Here is a 26,162-nt window from a genome sequence, read left to right as displayed (position 1 = left end):
AGAGAAATGAAAAGTAGGCTTCGGGATTTTTCCTTTAAGAGTTTAAATCTAGACCACCAATTCTTTCTCATTTCTAGATTTGTGGTCTTCAAATGGAGATGTGCACATGCCAAGGTGCATGCTGGACAATGAAGTGGGCACAGAAAGAAAATGGGAACATTGAATATATCAGTAAATATTGCAGCGATTCATCGGAAAACTGATCTGCCTTAACAGTTTTAAAGTTCAGAAGCCATGGCTCAAATTCTCTCAAGAGAGAAATAATCTCTAATATATTTCAACTTCCTTCTTTCTCCTAGAAAAGGCAAATCCTCATTCTTTCCATGTAAAGGACTCAGTGAAAAAAAGTAGCAATTTCTAAAATAGCATTGTGACTTTTCTGATGGAGATTAATATTTTGGAAAATTATGACAGAAAAAGAGCATGGAGGGGTGATTAAATTGTTATCCCTTCACACCCACTCACAAATAGAAATACAAAATGGAACCGATGTAAACTTGACTCCAGATGGTTTTGCACTGTTTAGAAAATTAGATTTGAGTATAAAATGGTGAAATCAGGATTATTTAGGATATTTTCTCTCTAAAAGTAGATACTGTCCTACAGAAAATCATATTTGAACATCATTTTGCTTCTGCTGGCACTCAGTCATTATAGCTGCCACCTATTCAAGTTTGGGCATTCTTACCAAACGTTGTCAAATATTACTCATCATCAATACATGATATTTTACTTGCTTTGGCAGCACTTGCTTTTATGTTACACTGGCTATTAGGGTGGAGAGTGAGGTAATTAAAAAAAATTGTCAAAAGCATAGTGTCAACTTTATTGATGTGAATTTTGTTAAATTCCAGAAAAAGGGTCATTAGGAATTTTAATAAATTGGGGAGAAAATTATACCACCCCTTCCTGAGAATTACCAAGCAAAAGTGTGAGTTAGCTCAGAACATTATCAATAGATATTCTTATTTTTCAATGATATACGTACTCTGACATTCTAGTCCTGGTTGGGTGCCGGATTCTGTCCCAGTTGCTCCTCTTCCAGTCCAGCTCTCTGCTGTGGCCCGGGATTGCAGTGGAGGATGGCCCAAGTCCTTGGGCCCTTCACCCGCATGGGAGAGCAGTAAGAAGCACATGGCTCCTGGCTTCAGATCAGCGCAATGCGCTGGCTGCAGTGGCCATTGCGGCGTGAACCAATGTAAAAAAGGAAGACCTTTCTCTCTGTCTCTCTCTCTCACTGTCCACTCTGCCTGTCAAAAAAAAAAAAAAAAAAAAAAAAAAAAAAAAAAAAACAGAGTAAAAAGAGTAGTATGCCCAGGACAGTAATTTTAGGATTTCTTAATGATTGTGCATGCTGTGTAGCCTTAATCACTTGGCAAAATTATGTGCAAAGATAAAATAAATTATTTTTATACAGATAAATCCCATTTTAAAGATGAATTACAGATTATTTCATCTACACTGTAACAAGCAGATAAAAGTTGATAATATAATAATTCTTATATTCACTCAACTAATAAAAAAGTCCTTTCCTCATGTGTCTATGTGGTATGTTATGATTATTGTTCATTTCTATTCTATAAACAGCATATAACAATATTTCATAAACTATTTTATCTTTAAAAATAAATTTTTATAATTTCAATTTGGTTTACAGAATCTTTGCAAGTTATTCCAAATGAATCCATCAATAATTTTGTTTTATCTGAACTATTAATTTTTTTTTTTTTTGACAGGCAGAGTGGACAGTGAGAGAGACAGGGAGAAAGGTCTTCCTTTGCCGTTGGTTCACCCTCCAATGGCCGCCACGGCCGGCGCACTGCGCTGATCCGATGGCAGGAGCCAGGTGCTTCTCCTGGTCTCCCATGGGGTGCAGGGCCCAAGTACTTGGGCCATCCTCCACTGCACTACCTGGCCACAGCAGAGAGCTGGCTGGACGAGGGGCAACCGGGACAGAATCTGGCGCCCCGACCTGGACTAGAACCCCGTGTGCCGGCGCCATAAGGCGGAGGATTAGCCAAGGAGCCGCGGCGCCGGCTTATCTGAACTACTAATTCTTTGCACTTTAAAATCCCACCAAATAATAGCACAATTTTCTGCTTGTTATCAGCTCTGAAGTCTGGTTAGGGCTGGGTTTATACAAGATGTCTTAGCTGCAATACATTACTATTAAAATATGAGATTAGCCTCTTTGAAATTATCAAGACTCCTCAATTTCACCAGGTGAGCATGATGCCAGTATTATTGACCCTATCCATAGCGCAGGTTTCCCAGTGGGAATGAACTTTTCAAGGGAAAATGTTTATTAATGTTAACTGTTTTATATAATGTACATACTATAAAATTATAATAAAAATATAATTCCTGAATCTTTAATGTGTTTCAAAATTATAAATGGTTTATTCAATATGTAATTGTTTTATGTGTACATGTGTATGTTAGTTGACACTGAGTAAAAAATACCAACAGTGGCATGTTTTTATTGTATATAATAGGATGACATCCCACATTGGAGTAACTGAGTTCAAATCCTGTTTCCTGCTAATATAAACCACAGTAAGCCTCAAATGATGCCTTAAGTGATTGGGTCTTTGCCACCCAAATGAGAGACTTGAATGGATTTATTGGCTCCCAGCTTTGGCCTGGCCAGCAGGCATTTGGGGAGTGAATCAGTGGTGGAAGTTTTCTCTCTCTATCTCCACTCCCACCCCCTGTGTAAAGAGCAGCAACAACAATAAAATTAGATTATAAAGAGATAAATGTTAGAAATAACCTATTAACATACTAGGTTTGAAGAATTTCTTTTCTTTATTTAGCAGAATTTAGAATTTAGTTTTCTAAAATTTGGAGTATACTCTGGACCTGTGCTTGCTGTGTACTTGTCACACTGCTTATTATCAGGAAAACACATTTTCTTGGAATTTTTTTTTCTTGTTGAATGCCTTCAGAGGTTATCCACAATTGATATCTCTGTTATCTCTAAGGATGCTAGTGGATGAATGTTAAGACTTTTTACCCTGAGCTGTCTTTTAAGATCCAATGCTTATATTTTTCTTGCATCTCCTGGCTTCCAAGCGCACCAAACTATAATTTCTTCTCAAGAATGGCATGAGACTTCACATTTCTACAACTTATGTTATTCATCTTCTTCTCTGCCATGGAAGTCCTACTCAACGATGTAATTCTAGCGTAGTATCTTGCTTTTCATGAAGCCCACTGCTAGCGAATTTTGTTTTTGTGAAAGTCAGGTCAACTAGAAAGGGTTGACTTTCCCATCTCAGAGTCAGTGAGGTTCATGACAGTCTTTCCCAATATACCGTGTAATATTTAGAGACCAACATGTGCTATGACTTGTAGCTGGCATTCAGTAACTTTTATACAAGCCTTGTTTAAGAAAGGCTTTAGGGACTGAATTTATAACATAAACTGTGATGCCCTTGAGGTAACCTGTGGAGTCATGTGCTTTCTGTTTTGTTTTTTTTTTTTAACAGAATTGTGGACATAACACTTGGTATTAAATCATATATTAAATTAAAAATTTAAAAAATCACATCTAGGAAAGGATTGAGGAATAGCAGTAGCTCTGATACCACTTATCAAATAGTTATGCAGACTCATTTACTTTCCCTAATGTTCTATGATTTACCATACATTTTTCAGCAGGACTGACACCTTTGTAGTTTTTGAATCACTTCCATTTTTTCCAATGTGAAGATAATTACAACATGTTTCGGCGATTGCTTTTTATGAGCTCTAGTATCTCTTGAAGGCATTTCAATATATTTTTATGAAATATGCAAATAACATACACTTTCTAAGTTAATATTATACAGAATTCAATAAAATTACAATTGACTTATGTGATTATAGTTGTATTACAACAGAATACAAAGAGCCCTTCTTCTTTTTTTGTTATTGATTTCTAGAAATGAAAATTTTAAATATTTTTGTATATTTTTCCTCAATACCAAGTTTAGGCTTTTAACAAAAGATTCTCCAGCTACTACTAAATACTTTTCAGTGTTTATTTGTGATCCATCAATGAAAAATAGAAAAAAGTTTCCCACTTTTGTCAAGTTTATATTTCAGCAGAGGAACACACAGGAATAATATTATAAAAGTAAATCACATATGGAGCTGGCACTGTGGCACAGGGGGTTAAAGCCCTGGCCTGAAGCGCCGGCATCCTATATGGGTGCAGGTTCTAGTCCCAGCTGCTCCTCTTCTGATCCAGCTCTCTGCTGCAGCCTGGGAAAGCAGTAGAAGATGGCCCAAGTCATTGGGCCCCTGCACCCACGTGGGAGACCCAGAAGCTCCTGGCTCCTGGCTTCAGATCAGTGCAGCTCCATCCTTTGAGGCCATCTGGGGAATGAACCAGCAGATGGAAGACCTCTCTCTCTGTCTGTACCTCTCTCTGTAACTCTTTCAAATAAATAAAATAAATCTAAAAAATTAATAAACTAAAATTTATAAAAGTAAATCGCATAATGTTAAAGAATCAAAAATTATATGTAAATAAAATTCAAAGCAGAATGTGAGGATCACCAGAGCAGAGCAGGTTGTTAGACAAGTGTTAGAAAAAGGAAGTTTGCAGTAAGGATCTAGGTGCTCAGGAAGGGCCCCACTGAAACATTAAATTTGAGCCAACTTTGAATATGGAATATTAGAGACTGTGGTGGTGGGTCCCGTATACATTTATCCACATATATATATATATATACACACATATATACATATATATATAATGAATTTTTATTAATTTGAAAGGCAGAGACACATTGCCTGACTTCCAGGATAAATTTTCCCACATTTTCTGGTGTCAGTCTTTAATTTTCTAAAAACTTGGCTGAATATGCTAATTTGATTTTATTTACCTTTCTAGACATCCTTACTCACCTGAAAGAATTAATAGAACTCTGTTTTACTGCTTTCTTTTTTAAACCTTGTTGTTTTTATTTTTATTTTTTAGATTTTATTTTTTTATTTGAGAGGTAGAGTTACAGACAGTGAGAGAGAGACAGACACAGAGAGAGAGAGAGAGAGAATGTTTTCCATTCCTGGTCTCCTATGTGGGTGCAGGGGCCCAAGGACTTGAGCCATCCTCTACTGCTTTCCCAGGCCACGCCTCCAAACCTTGTTGTTTGTAATGTGTTAATAATATTCTTTCATTATTTTAAAATTTAAAAATACATAAGCCAAAGAAATTGAAGCAAGAAATAGCATTATTTTGTCTATTTATTCAGGATAAATAAAAAGTCATAAATAAGTAATGCACATATCTTTGAAAAGTCATTGTGAAAATAGATTATGTTTGTGAATGATCCACTAATGCTAAGTGCTGATAGAATATGTCTTATAAATTTAAAATAGCCTAGATATATAAAAATTGGTTAGGCCAACATACATTTTTCTTACCAGAAAATAAATGAAGCTGATTTTACATAATTCACATCATTTTATTGACTTTTTAAATGTACTGTGCTGTTCTTAAAATGTATTTGATATTGAAAAAGAAATATTTTTAAAAACCTTGAGACACTAGACAATAAAGTCATGAAATGCAGAGTGTGGGGAAATATATGCTTACCATTATAAAATTCCTAAATAGCTATCTGATATTACATAGTAGATTTTCAGTTTGTGTGTGTTAATCACAATTATTTTTCAGATACCAAAATTACTGTTGAATACACTGTAAGGGCTCAATGTGTTTAATGCAGTCATATTTCTGTTTTTTTTGTTTTTTTTTTTAATTTTATCTTTGACAGGCAGAGTGGACAGTGAAAGAGAGAGACAGAGAGAAAGGTCTTCCTTTTGCCATTGGTTCACCCTCCAATGGCCGCCGCGGCCGGTGCACCGCGCTGATCCGAAGCCAGGAGCCAGGAGCTTCTCCTGGTCTCCCATGTGGGTGCAGGGCCCAAGCACTTGGGCCATCCTCCACTGCACTCCCGGGCCATAGCAGAGAGCTGGCCTGGAAGAGGGGCAACCGGGACAGAATCCGGCGCCCCGACCAGGATTAGAACCCGGTGTGCCGGCGCCGCAAGGCGGAGGATTAGCCTATTGAGCAAACGGCACCGGCCCATAGTTCTGTTTTAATTTGTTTGATATTAGGTAGAGAGGTGTTCAGAATGTTAATGCACAAATAATGTTCTGTGAAGCCTTCTGACTCCCTGTACTAGTTTATAATATGATCTCTGGAGTCAGAGCATGTGAGTTTGAACTTTAGATGCATTTCATAGTATTTGAAATCTTGAGTATATTTGCTCAAATTCTTTAAGTGTCATTTTCTAACTTAAAAAGGAATATAATAAGGCCGGCGCCGCGGCTCACTAGGCTAATCCTCCGCCTAGCGGCGCCGGCACACCGGGTTCTAGTCCCGGTCGGGGCGCCAGATTCTGTCCTGGTTGCCCCTCTTCCAGGCCAGCCCTCTGCTGTGGCCAGGGAGTGCAGTGGAGGATGGCCCAGGTGCTTGGGCCCTGCACCCCATGGGAGACCAGGAAAAGCACCTGGCTCCTGGCTCCTGCCATCGGATCAGCGCGGTGCGCTGGCAGCAGCGCGCCGGCCGCGGCGGCCATTGGAGGGTGAACCAACGGCAAAAGGAAGACCTTTCTCTCTGTCTCTCTCTCTCACTGTCCACTCTGCCTGTCAAAAAAAAAAAAAAAAAAAAAAAAAAAAGGAATATAATAGTATATAACTCAATATGGTAAATAATAAAAATGATGGCTATTTTTATTATCACTTAACCAAAACTGTGGACGGCTTGGCTGATCTCACTGTAGGGGGCATATTTCGTAAGCTTGATTCTAATTGCATAGAATTATCACTACTGACAAGATCTACTCATGCTCTCCATCTTCTGTATTCTGCTGAGAATATAGCTTAATGCCTTAAGAACACTGGATTTTGACATCTTGGATCTTTCCTGATATGCAAAGTTGAAAACCATAGTGCATGTTCTGCTGACTTCCCTCAGAGTAATGTTTGACTCTTCTATGGGAAAAAGAAAAAAGTGTTTTTCTAAAAGGATTAATTGGAAATCAGTCCCTTATCTAAGGCCCCATTGGATGTCTGGTTTAGATTAAATATGAATGCTGCACAAGCTGTTGGGAATTTAGAGGGATCAGGCTTTTGATGCAGCAGTTGAGATACCATGTAGGACACCTGCATACCATATCAGAGTGCCTGATTTGAGTCCCAACACTGTCTCCAGTTCTAGCTTCCTGCTAATACACAGTCTGGGAGGTGGCCGGTGATAGCTCAAGTGGTTTTGTCCCTGTCACCCACATGAGAAACCTGAATTAAGTTCCAGGTTCCTGGCTTCAGCCTGTACCAGCCCTGGATGTTGTAGTTATTTGTGTAGTCATCTAGTGGATGAGTTATATCTCTGTATCTGTCTCTGTCTCTTTGTGTTTCAAATAAATACAAATAAATTAATTAGACATTTAAAAAGGAAGTTACTTGTGAGGACTTGAATACAATTGAATATTTTCTTGTTTAGTTTTCATTTCTAATGAGATGAAAATTTCACTTTGTGATTGTTTTCTGTACTATCACCAGTATTTTTAGGGGATTTCCTGAAATTTGTAATTGTGTACCCAGACATGAGGAGAAAATCAGAGGAATGGAGGTGATGAGGAGAGGAAAGGAACACACTTTTATTCACAATATAACATCAATGAGAATCATATGTTTAGTAGAAATAACTGGAATCAGGCATGCACAAAAGATGTTTATATGACACCATGTCATCACTTACTTGAAACAAACTAATTCCTTTAGAACCTTCATTATAATAAAAACTTTAATCAGTAGATTTTGGATATTCTCCTGGAACTGTTTTCTCTCCTTATTAGCAAATGCATTAAGTGATAACACAGAGTAGCTAAGCAGAAAATTACATCTAATGGATTTCTGTCATGAAATTAGGACATATGTATGGATAATGAGTTTATCCAAATTTAGTTTTGGCCATAATTCAAAAGACCAGACTTAACAGTTGCCAAATTGCCACCTGTGCCCTATATACCACAGGTGTTCAGGCATTCTGAGCAGCTTTTCTTCCTAGAGATTTCTTGGCCAGGCACAGAATCAATACTTACTTCTGCACCAAATATTGACATTCACCGTGACTTTGAACACTTTTTAATCTTCTTTTTGTGAAATAAATAAATAAATAAAAGTAGTAACATATGAAACTATAAGCTCTGTATCAGGATCAGGTGGAGTTGGTATTATCAGAGACCTAAGATAACCAAAATCCAGAGGTTAAGTGGCAGTTCTGTTTTCACCAGGGACTAAAGCCAATTCTTTGTCTCTGTTCCTCCAATCTTAGTTTCTGGCATCCATTATCAAAGTTACATTACATCAACTATTAAACTGCAGGGCTCACCATCATATCTTCACTGTAGGGAGAAGGAAGAAGGGCAAAAAGAGACCTCTTTCTTTACTTATCCCTTACAAGGGGCTTTCCCTTAAGCCACAATTAAATGTAGTACATCTGTTTAAATTCCATTATTTAATATAATCTGCAAGAAGCCTAAAAAATGTAATTTATAGCTAGTTGCATTTCTGATATCATCAAAATAAAGTTACTTTAAGAAAGAAAGGTTATTTTATGCACCCACGAGTTTCTGCCATATAAACATTAATGTCTAAACTATACAAAATATCTAAAGATGTTTAAGTAAATAGGTATAGCTAGTAGCTTAAGTATAGCCATGACTTAGTGAAGGGAAATTTTACATGCTGCAATAATGGTTAAAGTTTATTCTGTAGATTTTTCACTTTTAAAAGCTATAATATGCTGTTTCACTCTGTATTTATACCGCATTTATTTTTTTCCAAAAATATTTATTTATTTTTTTTTTTTTTGAAAGACAGAATTACAGAGAGGCAGAGGCAGAAGCAGATGCAGAGACAAAAGGAGAGACAAGTCTTCCATCTAATCTGAAGCCAGGAGCCAAGTCTTCTTCCAGGTCTCCCACGTAGGTGCAGGGGCCCAAGGACTTGGGCCATTCAGTGCTTTCCCAGGCACATTAACAGGGAGCTGGATCAGAAGTGAAGCCCCTGGTATTCGAACCTGGCACCCATAGGGAATGCCAGCAATGCAGGCAGCAGATTTACCCACTACGCCACAGCGCCGGGGCCCACCACATTTCCTTATCCACTCATCTGTCCATGAGCACTCAGGTTGCTTTCACACATTGGTTATTATGAACAATGCAAAGTTGAAAGTGAGAATTTAGATAATTTCATTGATATATTTAACACAGCTTAAAGTGGCTAAAATGAATATATATTTAATGTCCTTATCACAAAAATAATTGTTAGTTGGTGGGTTGATTAATATGATAATTAACTTGAATCATTCTACTATGTATAAATATGTCAAAGCATCACATTGCACTCCCTAATCATATACAATTCTTATTTGTCAGTAAAATAAATGAATAAAAATATTTTAAAAGTATAGTTTGCCGAAGAACACAATGGTGGGAGCTGGTGGTTAAAAGGCAACCTCCAGAAATTCTGGTTCCACGAGGTTGACTGAGACTCTGAAATTTCTTTGAAAGTTCTGAACCATGTTTTACTTAATAATGAATCCTCACTTATTTTGCTGTGGAAAGTCTTTTTGATATTTATTCTTTTGTTATTTCTCAACAATGCCAACAGCTTAAGTGTGGCAGTTTCTTAAAGTTGTACAGAGTTGCATAGAGTATTGGTATCTACAAAAGGATCTTTTACATCCATTGAGGATCTGCATCTAGGTCAGTTGACCAAATTGGGCAGGTTCAAGTTGTGGGGTAGGGAATGAAGCCCATTTCCCTATCATTTAGTGCTGCTAGTCTTTGTGAACCTACTTTTCTTTGAATTCCTGACGTTGCATCTCATGGGAAATAAGCAATTCCAGAAACTCTTCAATTTATGACTTACTTTTGTCCTGATTTTTTGTCTTTTCCAAGTTCTTGATTATAGTGTAGTCAGAGTTCATCAGATAAATGATAACACATGAAGGAACATATGGACTAATAAAATCAAACACATTAATGGCACGTTTAACCAATATCATTTTGAGCACCTATGAAATGTCTATATACTTTTTAAAGGATCTATACTAATCCTCAATACAATCCCCCAAAAGTAGAAAATTTATAATCCCCATTTTATAAATGAGAAAACGGTTTTTGAGTAAAATATTTAAAATTACAGTTGGTAACAGACAAGGATAAATTCATACCTTGATATGACAAAGCCATGCATTCTTGATTTATTGCATTTGCATGACGGAAGAAAAGAATGTTGCAAAAAAGGAAATGGATCACTTATACATGGCAAGGAACAAGATAGAAAAGTCGATCTGTTTGTGAATTGCTTCTCTAAGAACATCCTTATTTCAATCTTAATTCCTTTAAAAAACAATATTATTTTCTCTAATTTAGCTGGTGTGTTGGAGTTCATGTTTGTTCCCATTTATCTGTCATCTAGTCACTATTCAAGCCACAATTTTCAGTTACAGATGAAAGAAGTCTTCATTCCTCCTCAAACTCTTTCAACCAGTAATCAAACTCTTTCTCAGGTCTGATCCTACTCTGTTCCTTAGTTCTGCATCTAGTGGCTTCTTAGTCTGAGTGAATCATTAAAACATACAAACAAAACACACGTTAACCAGAATCACACCTAGGTATAAAATTATATTAACGTGATAGTTGAGATAGAAACTCTTTAAATCTCTCATTTGTCTCACAGAAATACAACATACTTATATCATTGTTGGTGTTCATGAGTGATAAGCAGTAGTCATTGTTAATTTATCTTCTGCTGTTGCATGGTTTCAGTTATTCTTTTGCTGGACTCCTAATGGGAGAGGTCAAAACCACCATGATCCCTATTGTAACTCATGCCTTCATGTATCTCTGACTGAACTCTTGGTTCCTAGTCCGGCAGTATAGCAGTGATGATTAATTCTTTTCTTGTCATTAACCCAATTTTGTAAATTGTAGATATTATTCAACTCCATGCCTTCACTTAATCATTAGAATATTAAAACTACCAGATTTGAGTATTCTGAATATATAGAAATACAATTTACCTGGCATATTGCTACCTGTAATGTAAGTGCTATCTCTAGACCAAATGTGTAATTTTTTAATAGTGTATTGCCTCTGAAAACAATTTTTAAAAAATCAAGGGCAAGTTCCCTTAAAGGGAACAATTGGGTGTGATAATGGCATTGAATAGAATCACATCCGAGTTAAAAAACTTACTGTAATGTATTTATGGGCCTTTTAAAAAAAATTCTGGCCTTTGTTGAGAGTTTTATGTGCATTTCAGGCATTTTCCAGAAGTTATGGAGTGACCTCTCTCCTTCCTTCTCATTTGAGAGTCTCAGTTCCGAAACAAACCACCAGTTCTGACATGTCCATCCTTTCTCTCTTTGAAGACGGACAGGCCTTCATGTAAATGAAATCTCTCCAGCTAGCTCTCACATGCTCAAACTTGTGAGAGTTTTCAGTGGATGTACTCCTCCACCCATTTTACTCAATGTGTTACTTAACATATATATATATATGTTATATATATATATATGTATTGTATATATATGTATTGTATATATATGTATTGTAATATATATATGTATTGTAATATATATGTATATATATTATATATATATGTTAAGTAACATATATATATGTAACACACACACATATGTAAAAGGCCAGAGGTTTACCAGGTTATTAAAATTTAGAAAAAATACATGAGGAGTATGTTTTAAAATCTTAGAATGCAAACCAGCGCATGAAAACTACAGAATTGAAGCACAGTTTATAAAGAAAAGCCACTGAAGAACTTTTATATTAGAATTGGATTTTGGAAGCATGAACAGGCTTTTAATAAGTGAGCTTCAGACTTTCCCTAAGAATGCACATGGAAAAATATAAACTGTGGGAAGGTGTAAATATGTGGGAATGTGTAAACATTTTTGTGCCAATGTAAATAAATTAGTCATAAGAAAAATATATCTAAGGGTTTATTTCTGCACTCTGGGACTGGAAGAATAAGTCTTTTAAAAGATAGGTTAGGATGATTAATTTAGTGTAGGTGAGAGTTGTCATTGGAAATCTTTGTGTAGGAGATCATGAATCAGATGTGTTTTAGGAAATGTAATCTGTCATTGATTGTCATTAAATTTCAGAAGATAGTGGGATAAGAGATGGTATGTAAACTGTCTAGCTAAAAATATAAGGCAACAGTAATGAGACAGAGAACATTAGCTTTTTATTCTTCGTATGTCTATAGTATTTGAACTTTTATAATATATTGTGTTCACATATTACTTGTGCAATTCCAAAGTTTAGCAAGGCTAAATTAAAGTAAAACAAACAAAAATGAAGTATTTTGCAGTAATTTCAGTGACTTCCAATGCAGTACTGGCCTAAAATGCATAAAATTAAGTTATAAATATAATAGGAGATTTCAGTAACTTTAATTGTAAAGTCATGAATATAAAGGTGAAAGACAAGGTAGGTTATAAGACTGGCTTAGAAAATCAAAGACAGCTATGAAAACTCCATGCATTACATGGCTGTCCTTTAAAATGATGTTTGATAGATTTTACATTGGCCTGCCTCATTTCCTCTCAGGATTGGTGATTAAGGATGTATAGCCATATATGTGATTCATCTTGTAAAAAAGTGGCTTTGTTCATGTTTTATTTTACATACTATCTGGGGCTTCTTCTGCTAAGCAACTAAATTAATGCATTGTTATCTTTTGTTTAAACTACTTTAAAATTTTTTGGAATGAAAGTAGTTGTAAGTTAATAAATATCTACAAATTAGCAGACATTATTATGCAAGAGATAAGCTTATTAGAAATGCAGCCTTAGGTAGAGCCCTAGATTCTGATAAAGTGCTGCTGAATGAGTCCCACACCGATGTTCACCTTGACAAGATCACTAATGATTCTAATGTTTGTTATCTAAAGTCTATGCTTTCAAAAAAGTCTTATTTAGGAGTGGGCATTCATTTAGCAATTAACCCAGCTGAGATGTCTGTGTCCCATAGTGGAGTACCTGGCTTTTTTTCCCATCTCCAGTTCTTGAGTCCAGCTTTCTACTAACGCAGACCTGGAGAGGCAGAAATGATAACTCAGATAGTTGGATTCCAGCCATCCACATAGGAGACTTGAATTGTGTTCCTGGCTCCCAGCTTTGGCATGGCCCAACCCCAGTCATTATCAGCATTTGAGACATGAACCAGTGGTAGTGAATGGCAGATCTCTCTCTCTGCTTTTCAAATTAGTGAATCAATAATTTAAGAATAAGTCTTTCCTCTAACAAACAAGGATCACTTTAGTTGTGTAAGTCCTCAAGTCAAGAACATTTTTTTTTATTTAGCAAAATGTTAATATTCAATTGTATAGCAAATTGAGAATATAGTTGGAGATTGCCATCTGTTTAATTTATGCTCAATCCATCATTGAAGTCTCACTATAGCTACAACTGTGTAGTGGGTATTAGTGGAATGAGATGACTTGCAGATTGCAGTAGACTACCTTCCAAATTTTGTCAAGGATGAGATTATTGAATTTCATAACTTTTATTTTTTTAACAGTGAGAAATTTTGAAAGTTGTTATGCACCCTCAGCAATCAAGTGGCAAGTTTATGAGTTCTAACTGATATGATGAAATGTCAGTCAGAGGGCATAGAACACGAGTGAGTGGCTGAAAGAGAATGATCTCAAAAATATTTATGCCACCATACTGGAATCAAGTTACAAATGTGGAAATTGTTCTTGAGATGTATTATATTTACACAGCTGCTCAGTCACTCTATTGGGAAATATGAATTAAAGGATCATTAAGATGTAAATATTGCCATTAAGTTGATTATTAAAAGAGGGGGTGCCATTTTTAAGAATTTTATTTATTTTTTTTTATTTTAAAAAGCAGAGAGATGGGAAAGAGGGGAGATTTTCATTTGCTGATTCACTCCTCAAATATCTGTAATAGGTGGATCTGGGCCGAGCAGAAGCCAAGGGCCCAAAACTCACTCTGTGTTTCCCGTGTGGATGGATAGGATCCAGTTACTTGAGCCATCATTACCTGCTGCCTCCCAGAGTGCACATTAGAGGAAGCTGGGCAAGGAAGCGGAGTCAGGACATGAACTCAGAAACTCCAAAACAGGATGTGGGTGTCCCAAGCAGCATATTAACTGCTATGCCAAACTCTCACCTCAGAAAGATGATTTTTAAAAATAAGTGTGGACACAATGCTGCAGAATTCCCAAGGTTAAAAGGATCAAAAATAGCAAACAATTTATGTGGAAAACAGAGAAAAAAAACTTTTTTTATAGTGAAACTAAGTTTGAAGTAAAAATATTATTGATGTAGCCATCATTGCTGTATATATTTATCTTTATTTTCCTTATTTAACTTACGGAAATTAAACTTACGGAAATAACATGAGATATGGAATAGTCAAATAAAGTGTAAAGTAAATAATGCAATTTATTTTTTAAAATCATGAGACTCAGAATGTGGAGAAAAAATGTTTTCCTTAATACTAAACACTAAATGTAATGTTAAATGTAATATTACTAGCTATTGCACTTCCTGATATAAGAAATACCGTATGAAACCATTATCATTAACTGTTATAAAACTAATTGCATATCTCATTATTTTCTGTGAGGAGCTCATTGATTAGTAATCAATGTCTTGATCAGCCCTTGTCCTGACTGTCGAGGAACAACTTACTATTTTATTTCTTTTAGTATTTTTTTTGTTCTACTTAATACCATTGGTTGAACTCTTAAAGTAACACACAATTATTCTTAGGCGTTTAAAATTAACTGAAGTGATCCCTGTTAAATATAAGAGTGGGAATAAGAGAGGGAGGAGATGTACAGTTTGGCACGTGCTCAATCGGACTTAACCCTAATGGTAGAGCTAGAAACGTGCCAGGGGATTCCAATTCAGTCCCATATAGGTGGCATGTACCAATGCCATCTTACTTGTTAAAGTGATCAGTTTAATTTAATAATTGATCAAAAAGATAGGATTAAGTGTCAAAGGGATTACATAAATAAGAGCATTGTCTGCAAATAATAATTGATAGAATTAAAAAGGAGAGAATGATCCTACATGGAAAGTGGGATACACAGCAGACTCATTTAATGGCAAATGCCCTAAACAGCACTCTGGCCTCAGAATCAGCCCTTAAGGCATTTGGATCTGGCTGAAGAGCCCATGAGAGTATTTTAGGCATGGAAAGCCAAGACACTCTTCCCAAAAAAAAAAAAAATGACCTAAATGAAAGATCTCTGCGAGTGAGATCCCAGTGGAAAGAACGGACCATCAAAGAAGGAGATACCTTTCTCTGAAGGGAGGAGAGAACTTCCACTTTGACTATGACCTTGTCTAAATAAGATCAGAGTTGGTGAACTCAAGAGGCTTCTATAGCTTTGGCAGCTCATGACAAGAGCTTTGGGTGATTACTTCCCTCATAAATGAGAGTGTCAATTGTTAAATCAACAACAGGAGTCACTGTGCACTTACTCCCCATGTAGGATCTCTGTCCTTAATGTGTTGTACTAGGCGAATTAATGGTAAAACTACTGCTCAAATAGTACTCTATACTTTGTGTGTCTGTGTGGGTGCAGAGTGTTTAAATCTTTATTTAGTAAATGCTAAGTAGAATTTCTGTATATAAAGATAATTGAAAATGAATCTTGGCTCACTTGGCTAATTTTCTCCCTGCAGCGCCGACATCCCGGCTTCTAGTCCTGGTTGAGGCGCTGGATGCTAGTCCTGGTTGCTCTTCCTCCAGTCCAGCTCTCTGCTGTGGCCCGGGAGGGCAGCGGAGGATGGCCCAAGTGCTTGGGTCCTTGCACCCGCATTGGAGACCAGGAGGAAGCACCTGGCTCCTGTTCGGATTGGCACAGCACCAGCCATAGTGGCCATTAGGGGAGTGAACCAACAGAAGGAAGACCTTTCTCTCTGTCTCTCTCTCACTGTCTATAACTCTCTCTCTCTCTCTCACTGTCCAACTCTGCCTGTCAAAAAAAATTTAAAACAATCAATCTTGATGAAGAATGGGATGGGAGTGGGAGTGAGAGACAGGATGGTTGTTGGTGGGAAGGTGGTTATGCAGGGAAATCACCACTATAATCCAAAAGTTGTACTTTGGAAATTTATATTTATATTTATGTAGATATATAAATAGATACGTATTTTATTTATATTTATCTAATATAAATATAAACTTATTTATATAAATATAAATAACAGTTTACAAAAAAAGAAAATGAATCGATGAAAAAATGGGATGGGAGAGGGAGTGGGATATGGGATGGTTGTGTGTGGGAGGGCGGTTATGGGGGGAAAGCCGCAATAATTCAGAAGTTGTACTATTAAATAAATTTGAAAAAAATTTGAAGAAAATAAAATGTCAGTGAAAATTCTAGTATTCATAGGACTTAATGTATCTCATGGTTTATATGATATAGTGTTAGTTTTGTTAATACTGATGTGAATTGAATTGGTTCATGAATATCAATATGTAATGTAAGTGCATAAATCTGAGTATATTTAGACTCTTTCTGCTGTTGATATTTGCCTTTTACTTCCTCCTATTCCTATTCTCCTTTTCTATTATCATTATCATTTTACATGAATTTTAGAAAAAGGAACATAAACAACTTGTTTTACAGAGGAAAATAATTTTAAATTTTCTGTTGGCTTTTTTTTTTTTTTTTTGGACAGGCAGAGTGGACAGTGAGAGAGAGAGACAGAGAGAAAGGTCTTCCTTTGCCGTTGGTTCACCCTCCAATGGCCGCCGCAGCCAGCGTGCTGCGGCCGGCACACCACACTGATCCGATGGCAGGAGCCAGGTGCTTCTCCTGGTCTCCCATGGGGTGCAGGGCCCAAGCACCTGGGTCATCCTCCACTGCACTCCCTGGCCACAGCAGAGAGCTGGCCTGGAAGAGGGGCAACCGGGACAGAATCCGGCGCCTCGACCGGGACTAGCACCCGGTGTGCCAGTGCCGCAAGGCGGAGGATTAGCCTAGTGAGCCGCGGAGCCGGCCTGTTGGCTATTTTAAAGTTAAAATCTGAGTATTTAAAATTTCAGTTGGCTATTTTAAGATTAAAATCTGAGTGAAACATCCTTTACTTGTTAACCTGGGATCAAAGAGTAGCTATTTCTGACCGTTACTCTAAGATAGTAATAAAGTTATCATCATAGCTATAAGCTCTTAGATAGTAATCATGCTGAAGAAAAATATATATATATATGGAACTTCATATACATGTTCAAGTGTGTGTGTGTGTGTCTGTGTGTGTGTGTAGCTACAAAAGGCCCAAAGAAAAGAGAATGTTTAGGAAGTTAAATATGAATTTTTCAAAAATTAAGATAATGAAACATACTACATACACATGTTTTTGAAAAACATTGGTTTACTAAATCACAGTGAATATGAGGAAAATAAGAAATAAATGCATAATTTTTAAATAGATCTTGGAAACGAGATTAAGAAATGAACTTAGAACCAATAATAAAACAGCCACTGTTATTTTAGTCACATAAGTGTCTGCCAAGATTCTTTTTATCATTAAAATGTATAATAAAATAATAATAACCATTACTGTTCATTAAATGCAGGTTTCATGTGGAAAAATTTGTATGTGTGAATCATCATAATTTTGTAAAGTATGGGATTTTGTCTTTCCTTTATGTCAAGAGCCTAGGCAAAGAGAGGTCAAGGAACTTACCACCCTACAACTCAGGAAATTGCAGTCATGCAATTTCTCAGATTTCTCAGATTTCCAAATATAAAATATGGTGTTCTCATTCTCTTGAAATATACTACCTTAAGACATAACTCTAAAATTCTCAACAGAGTAAAAAATAATTCAGGTAAATTCATGAGAGCAACCTCTTAATGGGCCAATAAGGGCAAATTACAGTGCAATATTAATATTACAGGGGAAAACATGATTTTTAATAGTAGACTGCCCTTTTTCTTTCTATATCACAAAGAGAAAGTTGCCAGCATAAGCTATTGTTATATTTAGCAAAGTAAATTTATTTTTTCTTTATGAAGAGAGATTATTTTTATTTTCTTTCTCCTTCTTTCTGGCCATCCATCAGTCCTTCTATTTTTTCCCCTCCTTCCTTCCTTTCTCCACCCCTCCCTTCCTCCATGTTCCTTTCTTTCTTTTTTTAATTTTTGAGATAGTATATATTTATTTTACATTATAATCCAATGCTTAATGCTCCATTAAATTAGAGTTAAACTAGTGGAATGTGAAAAGTTAATAGTTCAACAGGAATATAAGCAAGGGCCTTAAATAAATGAAAAAAAAAGTCCATTTCACTTATATACAGTACATTTACTGTCCATCATGGAAACAGAGACAAAAAACATAATGAGTTATCACCTATTCCAGTTAAAATGACTATTATTCAAAAATCAAAAAAATAACAAATGCTGGTGAGAATGTAGAGAAAAAGGTACCATAAGAAAATGCTGGTAGGCATGTAAACTGGTACAACTAGTATGGAAGACAGTATGGAGATTCCTCAGAAAATTGATAACTGATCTGCCATATGACCCAGCTATCTCACTCCAGGAATAGATCTAAAGGAAATTAAAGTAGTATATTAATTTTTACAATGACAGACTTTCAATTTACTTTCTAATCACAAGCTTAACCCTACACTACATAGAGTTCAGCAAGTAGTACGTTTAAAATCCACCATTCCTCAAGCATTTTTCTTTTGTAAGATGTATTTATAACGTTTAAATAATATTCTTTTTTGGATGTTAATATTTCCTTGTATATTTGTAATAAATTTCTACACATTACTTATATCATCCTTTAGCTTAAAAATAACTGTTGGGACCAGCAGATAGAAGATCTCTCTCTCTCTCCTCTCTTTAACTCTGCCTTTCAAACAAATAAGGTAAATCTTTAAAAAAAAATCTGATCTCAGAAAATTATTTAGTGAAAAATTTTATGGCTTTTTAAGAATAAATTCCATTGTGCCTTCTGTTGTCTGTTGTCTATCATAACTTCACAAACACTCATTTTGTAGCTTAATCTCTTGTTCACCCACAGAAGTGAAGGCTGTTTGTTTTCCTTAAACTTGCTTCCTTTCTATTCTTTTATCTAACACTTGCCTTGAATTTTAAAATAATTATTCCTGACTTTTTCCTGTGATTTCTCAAATCACATATTAGGTACTTTCTTTTGTCATATAGATCTTCTATAAAGCAGCTTTAGATCACCATTCTGAATTATTTTATTGGTTTCATCAATATTCATTCATTGGACAATGTGTTACTTCTGTAACCTGATGCAGTGTTGGTGAGATGTTCATAGTCTACTTTAAAATTCTTCCTTTCATTTGAATCATGGATCATCTTGATAAAGGGCTAAAATGTACAGATCTTCTAATTCTGAAAAAAAAAAAAAGGTTCTAATTAGTTTACCCCTTTTGCCAACCATTGATCCAAATATAAGGACTCTGCTTTTATATGGGTACCCAAATGTTGGGAAATCCAGCTTCATCAATAAGGTAACCAGAGCAGATGTGGATGTTCAGCCCTGTGCAGCATTTACAACAAAGTCTCTATTTGTTGGGCACATGGATTATAAGTATCTACACTGGAAGGTTGTAGATACTCCAGGGATTTTGGATCACCCTTTGGAGGATCGGAACACCATCGAGATGAAGGCCATCACAGCCTTGGCTCACCTCCGTGCTGCGGTTCTATATGTGATGGATTTGTCTGAGCAGTGTGGACATGGTTTGAAGGAGCAAGTAGAACTCTTCCAGAATATAAGACCTCTCTTTATCAACAAGCCTCTTGTAGTTGTTGCCAACAAATGTGATGTGAAGAGAATAGCTGAACTTTCTGAAGATGATCTGAAAGTATTTGTAGATTTCCTAGCTGAAGGATTCCCTGTGATAGAGACCAGCACTCTGACTGAGGAAGGTGTCATTAAAGTTAAAACAGAGGCTTGTGATAGGCTTTTGGCTCATCGAGTTGAAACCAAAGTGAAAGGAGTATGAGGTGTTGAACAGATTACATTTAGCTGTACCAAACAAGAGAGATGATAAAGAGAGGCCCCCTTTTATCCCAGAAGGAGTGGTGGCACGCAAGAGGAGAATGGAAATTGTGGAGCCCAAGAAGAAAAGGGAATGAGATCTTGAGCTAGAAATGGGAGATGATTATATTTTGGATCTTCAAAAGTACTGGGATTTAATGAACTCATCTGAAAAATACGATAAGATACCAGAGATCTGGGAAGGCCGTAATATAGCCGATTACATTGATCCTGCCATCATGAAGAAATTGGAAGAATTAGAGATAGAAGAGCTAAGAACAGCTGCTGGGGAGTATGACAGTGATTCTGAAAGTGAAGACGAGGAAATGGTAGAAATCCAACAGCTGGCAAAACAAATTAGAGAAAAAAAGAAATTGAAAATCCTTCAATCCAAAGAAAAAAATACACAGGGAACCAGGACGCCTCGAGTGGCTAAGAATGTTCAGAAGACAGATTTGAAGAATGAGATGCGTAGTCTTGGTGTTGACATGGATAATAAAGACAATGACCACCACGCAGTCCAAACAAGATCTCGGAGTGTCACTAGGAAAAGAAAGCAGGAAGAATCTGTTCCACCATCTTCTATAGTCCGGAGTCGGAGTTGCTCTCGAACTCCACGTGATGTTTCTGGTCTTCGGGATGTCAAGATGGTGAAGAAGGCCAGGACTATGATGAAGAATGCTCAGAAGAAGATGGGTCGCCTGGGGAAGAAGAAAGGGGAGTCAGATCGACATGTGTTTGATTTGAAGTCCAAGCACTTACTCTCTGGATAGAGGAAAGCTGGTAAAAAGGACAGGAGATAGATTTCAGTTGACATGGTTTGGTTAGACTATTTGTTGCTGTTTATTTCTTGGTTGGGTATGGTGTGGGTTCATAAAATTGGAGTCATCTATAAACAAACACAAATAATTGAAGCATTCTTTGCTAAACATTGTGGTGAAACCCTACATAAGTGCTGGAAATTTTTATCTGCAAAGTGCAAACATTTGGAATAGACAGTCTTTCTGCTTTAAATGGAGGATTGGTTGCTTCAGATTTGTAGAACTAGAAAAATTTGGTATGACTTTGATATTTTGATGGAGAAAAACCTTATTTTTTTCTAAGAGGAAACTTTGATTTATCACATGGGAATATTCTTTTTTATGAAAAAATCATCTCTGTTTATGGATATGGACAGAGGGCTACCTGCTCTACAGACTTGGAGAGCAAGCACGTTTATGATTGAGTCAGAACCCTAATGCATAAAATACTGCTTTAAATTATTTTCCAAACTTCTTGTACAATGTATTATTGTAATCTCTCTTCCAACTATTTTATCCAAAGTAAATCTCCAGGAGAAATAAAAAAATAAAATGTAGAGATCTTCTAATTCTGAAAAAAAAATATGTTCTAGCTAAGTTTTGAAAATTTTGGGGTCCTTCCAAGTGTTACCATGAGCACATTCCTGATTTATACTACTTGTAGTATTTTTAATAAAGACAGGTATTACGTATTTAAATTCACTTATTTGAATATGCCTTAGGAGGTATAAAATGTATCTTGGCCAATAGTCTGGAGGTAAATTAGCTTTATCTATGACATTGCAAATTTGTTTAAATTATGATTTTTAATTTAATAAATACTAAACCTTATGCTAAGCTCAAATACTAGTATGAAACTAAGAATATAATGAAAAACAACAAGCAGTCTGTATATGTAAGGAACATGGGATTTAATGAAGAGGACAGGCACATAAACAGGCAATTATGCTATAGCAAGACAAATGCTAAGACCCAAGGGACCTGTGGGAACACATATAGAAGAATTGCACAGTAATTCCAATGGGTGCAGGTAAGGCTTCCTAGAGGAAGTTAAAGTGTAAGTTGGTGAAGACGGTAGATAAAATTGTGGGAGGGTGAAAAAAAGGTCAAGACATACAAGGGCATGTATAGTCACTTTAATTACTTCATAGCTTTTTTTAATGGTAAAATTATGAGATGTAATAGTTTAAAAATAAGTGATGCTGAGAATATGACTGTGAGCAATAGTTATTTTTATTTTTAATTCATTCTACATGCATAGATATGTCATTTGTAAATTACATTTCTGTTTCTTAATATTACAAATTTAGCCCCTCTTTTCACATTGTCTGTTAGAAAGAATAAAACTATACGTTATTAACTCTGCTAAAACCTACTTTTTTCTCTTTTCTACTTATATTCTCTATGTAAGTATAAAATATTTTTAGTTGATTAAAGAAAACATTTTGATGAAAATGTAATTAGGATTCCTATGCATTCTAATTTGTAGTTGTCTTCTGTCTTTGGGAATTATGCACTTTTAAAATTCTATACAGAATTTTAAAAGTATTTGCACCAAAATAAAATTATCATTTAATAGCCTTTTCCTACCAGCTGTTTTTTACTATCATATATGAATAATAATGATATCATATACTCCCCCAAATGGAAAACAAGTGGTGACTCACAAACCACTTCTTTTATTCTATCTTGTTTCAATAAAGAACACATTTACCTAGTAAATAATTATACACTTAAACAAAAGTATTAGTAAAATGTAGAAGATTGTAACAAAAATGACTTATTGTCTGGAGAAATGGTTGATCTAATTTAGAATTAAATGGGATCATGTCTTGAAGTAAAATCTGGTGTACATATTTTATAATACCATTACAATTATGTTCACAGTGGAAGACAAGCACTTTTTTATTTTTCACAGTGACAATTGGAAACTTAGTTTCCAACTGAAAATACATTGTTCACTTGAATTACAAAGCAGATAAACCTTTTCATGTTAATTCTGATAGGTATTTCATATTTATTATAAATTTTGATGAATAATTTTGTAATCATTAGAGTTTGATCATTTTAACTCAGATATTTCTAAGAGAAAATAGATTCTTTTTTAATTTTAGGTTCAAATAAAAACTGTAGCTGAACAAAAATGCGTTAATGAGCACTTTTCCCTTATGTAAGTTATTGCCTTGACTCCTGCATAAAATACATGCATAATTGTAAAGACATTGTGAGAAGTTTAACTGGTAGAATTTCAATTAATTTAAACTTGTTTCAGCAAAATCTAAGTCTCGACCCAAACCTTTCTCTTTTATTTAAGATGCCAGATACCAGAAATTCAGTTCAATGAATAGGAAAATCCCTCAAGAGAATGAGGAATTTTAGTCCTTGATTCGTGTATCTGTGGTTCAAGGCATTTATTCTCTCTGGCTTCCATTCTTTCTTTCTGTAAAAAGAAGCTGGATAGCAACTTTGCTGATGCACTGAGTTGAAGGATGAAGTATCCCTTAAAGTTTCCTATTCCTTGATGGATTTATGCTCTTCCATTTTTGTGAAAGGTACATGTGAGTTCAAGGGATAAAATATTTTTAAAGATTTATTTAATTTATTTATTTGAAATGCAGAGTGACAAAGAGATAGGGACATACAAAGAGATATTTCACCTGCTGGTTCAAATGCCTGCAACAGTCAGGGATGGGCCAGGCTGAAGTTAGGAGCCCATTACTCCATCCAGGTCTCCAACATGGGTAGCAGGAGTCTAATTACGTGGGCCATGATTTGCTGCCTTCACAGGTTCATTGTAAGGAAGCTAGATTGGAAATATGGCAGCTGGGACTCAGACCAGCATTCTGATACAAGAGGGTAGAATCTCAAATGGCAGCTTAAACTACTGCACCACAGAGCTGGCCTTAGGAGGGAGTTTGTTTGTTTGTTTGTTTGTTTTTTTTAGATTTATTTATTTTACTTGAAAGTCAGAATTACGCAGAGAGAGAGAGAGGTCTTCCATCTGATGGTTCGCTCCCCAGTTGACCACAATGGCCGGAGCTGCACCGATCTGAAGCCAGGAGTTAGGAGTTTCTTCTGGGACTCCCACATGGGTTCAGGGGCCCAAGGGCCTGGGCCATCTTCCGCTGCTTTCCCAGGCCATAACAGAGAGCTGGATAGGAAGTGGAGCAGCCAGGACTCGAACCGGCGCCCATCTGGGATGCCGGCACTGCAGATGGTAGCTATACCCACTATACCACAGTACTGGCCTCAGATATTTTTATCTACAGTTAAGGAAAAACTTTAATGCCATGCCAGAAACAACTTTCTAAAAATTATTTTGTGAAAATATAAGTAAAAGTTTAAAATGTATACTTAAACATTAATAAGCTTTAAATTTCTGTTTTGACACATTTAAATGTAGCGATGCTTTACTTAAGTATAAAAATGCTAGACCAAGCATGCAGCACTTGCACATATAGGCTGGTAGGCTGGTATCCCTGAGGAAGCACCACAGCTGATGTTTATTTTTACTCTGCTCCCACATTCTTCTGCACCTTTCTGCCTCTCATTGCCAAGTTACCACTGCATCCTGGCTGCCACTACACTGTGAACCTGGATAGGGTCCCAGGCTCCTCATTTGCCTCATTTCCTCTTTGTTTGTCTCTAATTTTTCTTACCCTTTAAAAAGAATGTATCCTTTGGTTGTTGTAAATCATCATAATAATTTAGTTTAAATGATGAACATTTGAATTATTGGTAGTCAAAAAACTTAGGTCTGGGAGAGAAGCTCAAAATATTTTGGAAATAAAATAGTAATAAAAAGCGAAGGAAAAACAAGGAATAATGTTAAGTCCCACATTTCTTAACTTCTTAGGTAAATGACTTTGCCATTGTCTAAAGTGACCAAAATAGAAAACTTTTAGTAAAGTAAGTGTATGAGTTTAGTTTGAGGCTTGATTATAGTGCTCGTAGTAAAATACATACGTACATACATTCATACATAGAAAGGATGTATCCAATAGGAAGAGCTTTTGCAGGAGCAGAAAGAGAACAGTCATCTAGGAATAGGACCTGGGAAACATGGTTTTTAAATAGAAGCTAACAACAATGAAAATCAAATCTATAGATGTCCCTTAAAGAAATATTCTAGGAATATTGGTGTCTTTTAAACTGACAGTGTAATGTCTCAGCAAATTAATGACCAAATGTGTGAGAAGCAACAGAGAAATTAAGAATATGTAAACTGCAAAATATACTTGGATATGACAATTAGAGGGATGTGAACTTTGGCAAGAAAAAACAGTGAGTGCAAACCTAGACTTTTGCACTGAAGTACTGAGTGGAAATTGAGAAAGTCAATTTGATAGTCAAGATGAACAAGCTTTTTCATAGATTTTTCTGAAGAAAATAGAGAATGATGTTTAACTGTGGATTTGGTTGAAGGAATTTATTTCTAATTTTTTGATGGTGTTTACATTTTTTGATTTGTTAATCAAGCCATAGAAGAAAATGCAGATATTATTCATATTACAAAAATGTTAGATGGGAGTGTCATATGTGATTATATTTTTTCTATCATCTTCTCCCAATTATGCCTGATTTGGGGAACATGAAAATTGAGCTTTTGACACACATTGATTTTAGAAGAAACAAGGCAAAAGTTTTAGGCAGACTGTAGGAAAAAAGAAGTTTAATATTAAAACCTTTACAAAGTGGCAAAACATGAAACCCAGACATGGAAGGCATTTAGAAGGAATTAATTACTTTACACCAGTCAAGAATCAACATAGGTTGGGGCTGGAGCTGTGGTACAGTGGATTAAAGCCCTGACCTGAAGCACAGCCATACCATATGGGTGCCTGTTCTAGTCCCTGCTACTCTTCTTCCAATCCAGCTTTTCGTTTTGGCCTGGGAAAGCAGTAAAAGATGGCCCAAGTCCTCGGGCCGCTGCACCAGCATGGGAGACCTGGAAGAAGCTCCTGGCTCCTGGCTTTGGATCAGCGTAGCTCCGGCCTTTGCCCCCATCTGGGGAGTGAACCAGCAGATGGAAGACCTCTCTCTGTAACTGTCTTTCATATAACATAAAATAAATCTTAAATAAAAAAGAATCACAATAAGTCTAGAACATAATAGAAAAACAAGGAAGGGGAAAAGGAAGAAGTACAAAGAAAAAAAAAATCCTTGTTGACTAATTGAATTACCATGAATCTAGGATCTCTGGGTTGGATGAACCGTACCAAAACAGTGACTCTCTGAGTACGGGAA

The 26,162-nt window shown here is 36.0% G+C and overlaps 1 protein-coding gene and 1 pseudogene across 3 annotated transcripts in view; both read left to right on the top strand.

The window, feature by feature from the left end:
* HCN1 (hyperpolarization activated cyclic nucleotide gated potassium channel 1) overlaps positions 1 to 26,162 on the top strand; it is a 413,751-nt gene that overhangs the window by 197,096 nt on the left and 190,493 nt on the right.
* On the top strand, positions 19,498 to 21,807 carry LOC103349655 (GTP-binding protein 4 pseudogene; annotated as a pseudogene).

The sequence above is a fragment of the Oryctolagus cuniculus genome, chromosome 14, assembly GCF_964237555.1.
Source record: "Oryctolagus cuniculus chromosome 14, mOryCun1.1, whole genome shotgun sequence".
NCBI classification, from domain to species: domain Eukaryota; kingdom Metazoa; phylum Chordata; class Mammalia; order Lagomorpha; family Leporidae; genus Oryctolagus; species Oryctolagus cuniculus.
Note: the sequence above shows the minus strand (reverse complement) of the source record. Positions and strands in the feature narration are given on the sequence as shown.